Source organism: Pongo pygmaeus, chromosome 15, assembly GCF_028885625.2.
Source record: "Pongo pygmaeus isolate AG05252 chromosome 15, NHGRI_mPonPyg2-v2.0_pri, whole genome shotgun sequence".
NCBI lineage: Eukaryota > Metazoa > Chordata > Mammalia > Primates > Hominidae > Pongo > Pongo pygmaeus.
Window position 1 is genome coordinate 51,363,519 of NC_072388.2, and position 9,680 is coordinate 51,373,198.

Genomic DNA, 9,680 nt, shown 5'->3' on the forward strand with positions numbered 1-9,680 from the left:
CGCCCGCCCCCGCGCCCGCCCCCGCGCCCGCGCCCGCGCCCGCGCCCGCCCCCGCCCCCGGCTCCCTGACGCCCCAGGCCTGAAGACGCAACCCGGCGCGCACACCCCAGACCCTGCGCGGGAGTGGGGGTCCTTCCCGTTCCCAGAGCGAGAGCGAAAGGGAAAAGCCGGAAGGGCCTGTGTTTTCCTGCGGGGTGGGGGCGGGGTGTGCCCGGGGTGCCCCGCCCCGCCCCATCCCGCCCCATCCCGCCCCATCCCGCCCCATCCCGCTCCATCCCGCTCCATCCCGCTCACTCCCGGCCAATCCTTCTGTATCTCAATGCGAGACAATCAAATCATACGAATTACATGTCCACCGTGTTCCCGGCGGAGTCTTAAAGCTGAAAGGGATATTAGAGAGCATCTAGACCAGGGCGGCATATGTCATTTATATTTTTAGTAGCCACAGCAAAAGAGTAAAAATAGCAGGTACATTTTATTTTTAAAATATTTTTATTTAACCGCGAATGTGCAAAATATTATTTCAAAATATAACCAATATTCAATTTATTCATAAGATATTTGACTTTTTTTGTCTTTGAAATCCAGTGTGTATTTGATGCGAACTAGACCCGTTTCATAGTCAAATGTGGCTGGCTAGTGCCCACTGTGTTCGACAGCGAGGGTGGAAGCCACCGCTCATATCATAGGAAGAAACAGGCCCAGAGAAGTGAGGTAAGGTGAGCAAGGATTGGAGGTCCTCTGATCCTCAGTCCTGGTCTTTTAACATTCAGAGTTGGGACTAGTCTATCCGCTTTTTTTTTTTTTCCAGACAGGGTCTCCCTGGGTCACCCAGGCTGGCCTGCAATGATGCGATCGCGGCTCACTGCAGCCTCGAACTCCGGGGCTCAAGCGATCCTCCCACCTAAGCCTCCTGAGTAGCATGAACTACAGGCGTGCGCCACCACGCCTGGCTAATTTTATTTTTAGTAGAAACGAGGTTTCACCATGTTGCCCAGGCTGGTCTCAAACTCCTCAAGAGCGATTCTCCCACCTCAGCCTCCCAAAGTGCTGAGATTACTTTTTTTTTTTTTTTTTTTGAGGCGGAGTCTCGCTCTGTCGCCCAGGCTGGAGTGCAGTGGCGTGATCTCGGCTCACTGCAATCTCTGCCTCCCAGGTTCAAGCGATTCTCCTGCCTGAGCTTCCCCAGTAGCTGGGATTACAGGCGTAAGCCACCACACACTCGGCTAATTTTTGTATTTTCAGTAGAGAAGGGGTTTTGCCATGTTGGCCAGGCTGGTCTCTAACTCCTAAGCTCAGGTGACCCACCCATCTCAGCCTCCCAAAGTGCTAGGATTGCAGGCATGAGCCACCGCACCTGGCCTTACTTTTTGTTTTTTTGTTTGTTTGTTTTTTTAAGAATACTTTTTTTTTTGAGACAGTCTCACTTCCTCGCCCAGGGTGGAGTGCAGTGGCACAATCTCGGGTCACTGCAACTTCTGCTTCCCGGGTTCAAGTGATTCTTACACCTCAGCCACCAGAGTAGCTGGGATTACAAGCCTGCGCCACCATACCCAGCTAACTTTTGTATTTTTAGTAGACATGTGGTTTCACCATGTTGGCCAGGCTGGTCTCGAACTCCTGACCTTAAGTGATCTGCCTGCCTCTGCCTCCCAAAGTGCTGAGATTACAGGTGTGAGCCACTTCACCAAGCCTAAGAAGATAGTTTCTAGGTGAAACTGGCAGCGTTCCGACATCTTGCATGCACATTAAAAGTTGAAACAGTTCAAATGACTTAAACTCATGTATTTTACTGCAAACCCTAGAGCTCTGCCTATCACTACCAAGTAGACATGTAGTAAAAGTCAGCAACCCATCTGAGATCCTGATGGACCTGAGAAGCTCTAATTCTAGTATCTACAACATGTCACATGTACATATTAATACAATCTCCCACCTAACCTGAAAGCTTTTTTTTTTTTTTTTTGAGATAGATTCTCACTGTGTCACCAGGCTGGAGTGCAGTGGCGCGATCTTGGCTCACTGCAAATCCAGCTCCTGGGTTCAAGTGATTCTCCTGCCTCAGCCTCCTGAGTAGCTGGGACTACAGGCGCGTGCCACCACGCCCAGCTAATTTGTTTGTATTTTTAGTAGAGACGGGGTTTCACCATGTTAGCCAGGATGGTCTCAATCTCCTGACCTCGTGATTCGCCTGCCTTGGCCTCCCAAAGTGCTGAGATTACAGGCGTGAGCCATCGCACCTGGCCAAAAGCTCTTTTTCATATTCCTATATACAGGCCCCAGTTACCCTTTTTAGGGCCAGACCCAGGTCATGTTCTCCCTGTCTTAAGTCGTCTTCCTGGTTTCCTCCTAACCCAGTTCCAGTCTCTCAATGATTTCAATTCAGTAAACTTACTCTGTGACAAGCTGAGCTTGACATTTGGGATACAAAGATGTATAAGGTCCAGTTCCTACACTTGGAGAGACATCCATGGAACTTAGTATGTAATCTTTTTAAAAAATATTTAATTGACAAATAATAATTGTGTATATTTATAGGATACAATGGGATGTTTTGATCTATGCATACATTGTAGAAAGATTAAATAAAGCTTATTAACAGATACATTGCCTCACCAACTTTTCATTTTTCATTGATGAGAACATTAAAAATTATTCTTTTAGCAATTTTGCAATTCTTATTAACTGTGGTCACCATGCAGTGCATTAGATCGCTAAAACTTATTCCTGCAGTCTAACTGAAACTTTGCACCCTTTGACCAACATCTTCCCTTTTCCCATCCTCCCTGCCCACCAGCCTCTGGTGACTACCTTTCTACTCTGTTTCTATGAGATAAACTTTTTTAGATTCCACATGTAAGGGAGATTATGTGGTAATTGTCTTCTTGTGCCTGGCTTATTTCACTTGGTATCATGGCCTCTAGGTTAATCCATATTGTCACAAATTACAGAATTTCCATCTTTATCGCTGTATAGTATTCCATTGTGTGTGTGTGTGTGTCTATATACACACACATATATATACACACATATATACACATATATACACACATATATACACACACACACATATATATGTGTGTGTATATATATATATATATATATATATACACACACACACCAGATTCTCTTTATCCATTCATCAGTCGATGAACACTTAGGTTGTTCCTATATCTTGGCTATTGTAAATAATGCAGAAATGAACATAGGAGTATAAGAACAAATCAATATTATGAAAATAAATAGTCTGATTTTTAAAAAGCAGCAAAGGATCTGAACAGCTAGTTTTCAAAAAAAGACATACAAATAGCCAACAGGTATATGAAAAAAATGCTTAATATCTCTAATCGTCAGGGAAATGCAAATTAAAGACACAATGAGATGTCACCTTACACCTGTTAGAATGGCTATTGCCAAAATGATGAATGATAACAGGTGCTGGAAAGGATGTGGAAAAATGGAAACACTTGTACATTGTTGGTGGGAGTGTAAATTAGTACAGCCATTTTGAAAAATAGTATGGAGGTTCCTCAAAAAACTAAAAATAGGTCGGGCACGGTGGCTCACACCTGTAATCCCAGCACTTTGGGAGGCCGAGGCAGGCAGATCACAAGGTCAGGAGATGGAGACCATCCTGGCTAACACGGTGAAACCCCATCTCTACTAAAAATACAAAAATTAGTTGGGCATGGCGGCACGTGCCTGTAGTCCCAGCTACTCTGGAGGCTAAGGCAGGAGAATTGCTTGCACCTGGAAGACAGAGGTTACAGTGAACCAAGATCGCGCCACTGCACTCCAGCCTGAGCAACAGAGTGAAACTCCATCTCACAAAACAAAACAAACAAAAAAAAAACAAACACACAACTAAAAATAGAATTACCATATGATCCAGCAATCCCACTTCTGGGTGTATATACAAAGGTATTAAAATTGGCATGTCAGGCCGGGCATGGTGGCTCACGCCTGACCCAGCACTTTGGGAAGCTGAGGCAGGCAGATCATTTGAGGTCAGGAGTTCAAGACCAGACTGACCAACATGGTGAAACCCCATCTACACTAAAAATACAAAAAATTAGCCAGGCATGGTGGTGTGTGCCTGTAGTCTCAGCTACTCGGGAGGCTAAGGTGAGAGAATTTCTAGAACCTAGGAGGCAGAGGTTGCAGTGAGCCAAGATCATGCCATTGTACTCCAGCCTGGGTGACAGAGCAAGACTCTGTCTTAAAAATAAAAATAAAAAATAAATAAATAAATAAAAATAAAATTTGTATGTCAAAGAAATATCTGCACTCCCATGTTCATTTCAGCATTAGTATATAATCTTTTATAATATTTTCTACTTCATATTTCTTCACTGAATTTAACATCTTTAAACTTCTTGAGCAGGGATTGTGTTTCAAATGTCCCTGAGACTCCCAGAGATCCTTAACAAGGATCTTGTCTTTGTACATGTTCGTGGAATAAATGAAAATCTTTCATTGGCCACAGTACTAATAAATGAAGATTAGGCCATCAAAAATGAGAAACACAATAAGAAAAGGGGAAATGAATAACGCCTATGATTATAGAAGGAAGCAATCTGAATATGAATCAGCTTAACATTTTACCCTAATGCAATGACCTGTAACCTGGGGGAGCTTAAAAATGTCAGTGTTCTCATGATAGAAATTATTTTCCATGGAACTCAAACTCTTTCCCAGAATAAATTTCTAGCAAACTTAGAAAAAGTATCCACATTTTTTTACTTTATTGTCTAGATAATTATAATGTTTTCTTTCAGATTTGTAAGTGATTTTAGAATAAGTAAATACAGTTTTATGTGTGTGATGTGAATATCACTGAAGTGTCCGTGACAATCTTTCAGGCCAGAAGGAAACTCCCTTTGCATGAGTTTGCTTCTTCAAATATACCTGCCCAGGCAATCATCTCACCTGTGTTAGGGCCCATGAAATCACTGATTAGTCATTCATTAACTATTTAAAGAGCACCCACAGGGTTCATAGATCAACCTTTGATTTCCGAAAGCCCAACTTCCCATTCATTACAACTTTGCTAAACAACATTAAATTTTTTAGAGATGAACAAGGTCACAAACTTGTTTTTCTAATACTAGTGATTATAACAATAACATGACTTAGATTTAATGCACACAGCATTTCCTGATGGAATTCTGATTACTGTGTAAATAACAGCTACTATTTTTTTTTAATGACCAAAGCAGGAAATGGCTTGAGCCCAGTGTCTCAAAATGGTATGTGGGGATTTCTGTGGGAAGCTTCTCAGTACCCAAACAATTTCTGTCACTGAATAGACTGGAAGAAAAAAAATTAAAGGAAATAAATTAGTACAAAGAAAGGCTAAGTAAAAACCTAATGGGTTTAGTGCTGATATTTTTATTAGAATCATTCCTGTCATTAATATTTACTGAATATGATTGCACACATGGTACATTACTAGACATTTGTCTCAAGGTGCTTAGAATCATCTGAAGTGGGAAGACATGACACGTAACATCTTCACCTTCTTTACCTCAAATTCCTGAAAGCAAGCTGTATGCAGTCACTGACTTCACTTCTCATTCACTCCTCAACTTCCCACTCACATTTTAACCCATGATGCAGTGTGGTTTCCAGCTCTACTCCCCTGAAACTCCTCTTTACATGGCCTTCCTATTGCCCAACCCAATGACCAGTTTTCATGAAATCTCTGCTGCATTCTGACAATGCTGATTCCTCCCTCCTTCAATTCGATTTCCTGCACTCCAGCCTGGACAACAACAGCGAGAATCCGTCTCAAAAAAAAAATTTTTTTTTTTTGAGACAGAGTCTCGCTCTGTCGCCCAGGCTGGAGTGCAGTGGCGCTATCTCGGCTCACTGCAAGCTCCGCCTCCTGGGTTCACGCCATTCTCCTGCCTCAGCCTCCCGAGTAGCTGGGACTACAGGCGCCAGCCACTACACCCGGCTCATTTTTTGTATTTTTAGTAGAGACGGGGTTTCACCGTGTTAGCCAGGATGGTCTCGATCTCCTGACCTTGTGATCCACCCGCCTCAGCCTCCCAAAGTGCTGGGATTATAGGTGTCAGCCACTGCGCCTGGCCTAATTTAAGTGCATTTTCGTAGGTATTTGGAAGTAGACATTTAGGATGAAAAATTTCTAAAAACTTGAGTGTTGTGGCCAATGTGGGAGCAAAAGTAGTTGCTACTTGCCTATTTAATACTGTTTCCCAATTTTTCTCTTAAAAATAAATCTGTTCCTGTTGTATTTGTTATCGATCACTGTGTAACAAATTACCCCAAAACTAAATGGCTTCAAACAACAAACATTTATCATCTCATGGCTTTTAAGGACCAGCAATTCAGGAGCAGCTGAACTGAGTTGTGTGACTCAGTCTCTCATGGTGTTGCAATCAGTACTAGGGCTGCAGTAATCTAAAGGCTTGCCTAGAGCCGGAGGATCTCTGCCAGGAACTGCTCACTCATATGGCTGTTGGCAGGAGGCCTTAAGGTCCTGGATGGCTGTTCCTTGCTATGTAGGTCCCTCCATAGATCTGTTGATGTGTCCTCATGCCATGACAACTGGCTCTCCCACAGGGAGTTATCCAAGGGAGAGTCAAAAGGAAGGCTCAACACTTTTTGTGATCTAGTCTCCGTCGTTGCGCACTGTCACTTCCACTTTATCAAGAGCAAGTCACTAGGTCCAAGGAAGGGGAATTATGCTCCACCTCTTGAAGTGGAAAGTGTCAAATAATTTGTGTACATATTTTAAAATGACCACACTCATCTGTGCCAAGTTATAGGAAAATAGATTGAGAAACTATCCTTACATGATTTTTGAAGGTCTACATCAATCTCATTACCGTTTGTTATGACATCACTTTTAATGACTCCAAAATAAACTAAGATATGCCCTACCTTCTTAAATCTCTTCCACCCTATATGTTCTAATTTTCATTTTTTGGTCACATTTGTATTTTTCTGTTTTCACTTTATGATATTTTAAGTTCCTTGAGTACTGGTCACATTTCTTAGTCTCTTTATAACTCTGCTTACCTATCTTAGTGCCTGACATATTCATTCATTCAATATACATGTATCTCTTTTATTTCAGACACTGTGCTAGACACTGGGGATCCAATCAGGGGAAATAAATAGTCACAGTCCTTGTTTTCCAAGGGGTTACAGTCCACTGCAGGGAAAAGACTCTAAACATTTAGTCATATTTAAGAATATATAATTACAAGTTGAGCAACGTTTTCAGATGGAGAGGAATACAGTCTTGTAGGCATGTATAAAAACGTAACAGCCAGGCGCAGTGGCTCACACCTGTAATCCCAGCACTTTGGGAGGCTAAGGCAGGTGGATCACCTGAGCTCAGGAATTTAAGACCAGCCTGACCAACATGGTGAAACCCCATCTCTACCAAAAATACAAAAATTAGTTGAGTGTGGTGGCGCATACCTGTAGTCCCAGCTACTCTGGAGGCTGAAGCAGAAGAATCCCTTGATCCCGGGAGGCAGAGATCGCAGCGAGCCAAGATCGCGCCACTGCACTCCAGCCTGGGCGACAGAGCGAGACTCCTGCTCAAAACAAAAAACAAACAAAAAAAAGTAACAGGGCTAGTGTAGGCATGGGGAAAATAGAAGATTCATCTGAAGTTGAAATGCTGCCAGATGGGTAAAAGAAAAAGAACAAGGGTTAAGGGAGTTTAAAATATTGATGTGATTAATGTTAAAATAACCTATCAGTATGTGCTCATAAATATTTTAAATTGAGCCAAACTGAGCTTTCTTTCTCTGCCTTGTCCTCTCTTCTTTACTTCTTGATGTCAGAGGTGACATATTTTGGTATGGGTGGACTAGTTTGACCAGAGTAGTTGCAACTGAGTGGCAGAAGGGACTATCCCTGCCCAATACAGCCTCCTTGTTCATTGTGTACTGCAAGAACCCAGTCACATTTAGAAAAATTGGCCAAACACGGTGGCTCATGCCTGTAATCCCAGCACTTTGGGAGGCCGAGGCGGGCGGATCACGAGGTCAGGAGATCGAGACCAGCCTGACCAACATGGTGAAACCCTGTCTCTACTAAAAATACAAAAATTAGCTGGGCGTGGTGGTGCGCGCCTGTAATCCCAGCTGCTCAGGAGGCTGAGGCAGGAGAATCACTTGAACCCGGGAGGTGGAGGTTGCAGTGAGCCAAGATCGCGCCACTGCACTCCAGCCTGGCAACAGAGCAAGACTCCATCTCAAAAAAAAAAAAAAAAGAGAAAAGAAAAAAGAAAAATAGAATGGAATATTCACACAATACCCATCAGAATTGTTCCTAATAAATTTGAAGGCATCCTTTATGTGACTTTAGGTCATTAATTTACAAAAATTTGTACTTTATTTGTATATTTAGGATATATATATTTAAACTCAAACATTCATGGCCATTGGATAAGGTGAGACCAAATGGAATCTATTTGGAGAATTTTACTCATTTTTTTTGGACAACAATTAATTGTCCCCAGGAACAATGATAGCAAGAGGTGTAGCAATGAGGACCTATACTGCAAAAATTGGAGTCATTACTACCCTTAAAATAAATATCTATTCAAAAGAACATTATTGAGTACATGCTATGTGGCAGATGTTGTGTTTAGACACATTATCCTATTTAATACTCATGACAAACCTATTAGATAAGTGCAATTATTATGATCATTTTACAGAGATATTGAGGGAGTATGTAATTTTCCCCAAATCACAAAAATCTGAAAGTTGGCCAGGCGTTGTGGCTAACGCCTGTAATCCCAACACTTTGGGAGGCTGAGGCAGGTGGATCACTTGAGGTCAGTAGTTCGAGACCAGCCTGGCCAACATGGTGAAACCCCATCCCTACTGAAAATACAAAAATGAGCCCGGCGTGGTGGCGGGCGCCTGTAATCCCAGCTTCTCAGGAGGGTGAGGCATGACAATCGCTTGAACCGGGGAGGCAGAGGTTGCAGTGAGCCAAGATCGCACCACTACACTCCAGCCTGGGTGACAGAGTGAGACACAGACTCAAAAAAAAAAATCTGGCCAAGTGCAGTGGCTCACACCTGCAATCCTAGCACTTTGGGAGGCTGAGGAGGGTGGATCACCTGAAGTCAGGAGTTCGAGACCAGCCTTGCCAACATGGTGAAACCCCGTCTCTACTAAAAATACAAAAACTGGCCTGGCGTGGTGGCGCACACCTGTAATGCCAGCTACTCCGGAGGCTGAGGAAGGAGAATTGCTTGAACCTGGGAGGTGGAGGTCGCAGTGAGCCGAGATAGCGTCACCGCTCCAGCCTGTGCGGCAGGAGCGAGACTCCATCTCAAAAATAAATAAATACATACATAAATCTGAAGGTTCTATCAGACTTCAAAGTTCCTGCCTCAGCCTACTTCAGCATCTTTATCTTGTACCCCACATCTCTACAACCCACCCCCTACTGGTCTCGTTGGCCTCCTTTCTGTTCCTGGAAGTGAGCCAAGCTTTCTACCCACACTCCCCCACCCCATTCCACTCCAGGACTTGCACTGTTTGTTTAGGTTTTCTTCAGTTGTTGCAAGGCTGGCTCCTCATCTCAGATATCTGTTCTAGATTAATTCTTCCCACCATACTTCTCACCATGTTTTAATTCCTTCATAGTATTTGTTAAACTGAAGTTTTTATTATTTC